Consider the following 984-nt stretch of genomic DNA (forward strand, 5'->3'; position numbering starts at 1 on the left):
CATTAAATGTAAAACGTATTAATTACAGACATTTGGTCCAAAACGATTGTTGATTTTAGTTCTTCTCACAGCTTCAGGAAGTTTCTCAGCTAAAATGACAAAATGAAATAAAGTCTGAACCAAAGAAAACACTGTGGTGACTCACTCAGACGGGCCTACGACCCAGACTGAGAGCAGATTTCATTCTTTACATGTGGAGCAAAGTCTCATAAATGTTTATAAAAGTCACGACTCGACTCAGTTTGGCCCTTCAATTCAATTCAATTCAATTCAATTCAATTAAATTCAATTAAATTCAAAAATACTTTATTGATCCCAGAGGATCATGAGTCTGTCGTGTCTGTTTTTTTCTTTTTCTGCATGGTATCTTGCTTTTATTTTTTAATCTTATGTCATCTTTATAGTCTTGTAAAGTAATTTTTATTTTATTCTATTTTTAACTTTTATAATTTAATTCTATTGATAATGTCACATGGTAATAAACTGTTTTGTGGATGTATGTATCTGCTGCTGCTGTTACACCTGAATTTCCCCACCGCTTGACAATAAAGGTTGTTTCTATTCTATTCTATTCAATCCTTGTATTCTATTTGATTCTTCTATTCAATTCTTCTATTCTATTCGATTCTTCTATTCAATTCTTCTATTCAATTCTATTCTATTCTATTCTTCTATTCGATTCTTCTATTCTATTTGATTCTTCTATTCTATTTGATTCTTCTATTCTAGTCGATTCTTCTATTCGATTCGATTCTTCGATTCGATTCTTCAATTCTATTCAATTCTTCTATTCTATTTTATTATTCTATTCGATTCTTCTATTCAATTCAATTCTTCTATTCTATTCGATTCTTCTATTCAATTCAATTCTTCTATTCTATTCAATTCTTCTATTCTATTCAATTCTTCTATTCTATTCAATTCTTCTATTCGATTCTTCTATTCGATTCTTCTATTCGATTCTTCTATTCGATTCTTCTATTC

This window comes from Austrofundulus limnaeus, unplaced genomic scaffold (assembly GCF_001266775.1).
Source record: "Austrofundulus limnaeus strain Quisiro unplaced genomic scaffold, Austrofundulus_limnaeus-1.0 Scaffold1443, whole genome shotgun sequence".
NCBI classification, from domain to species: Eukaryota; Metazoa; Chordata; class Actinopteri; order Cyprinodontiformes; family Rivulidae; genus Austrofundulus; species Austrofundulus limnaeus.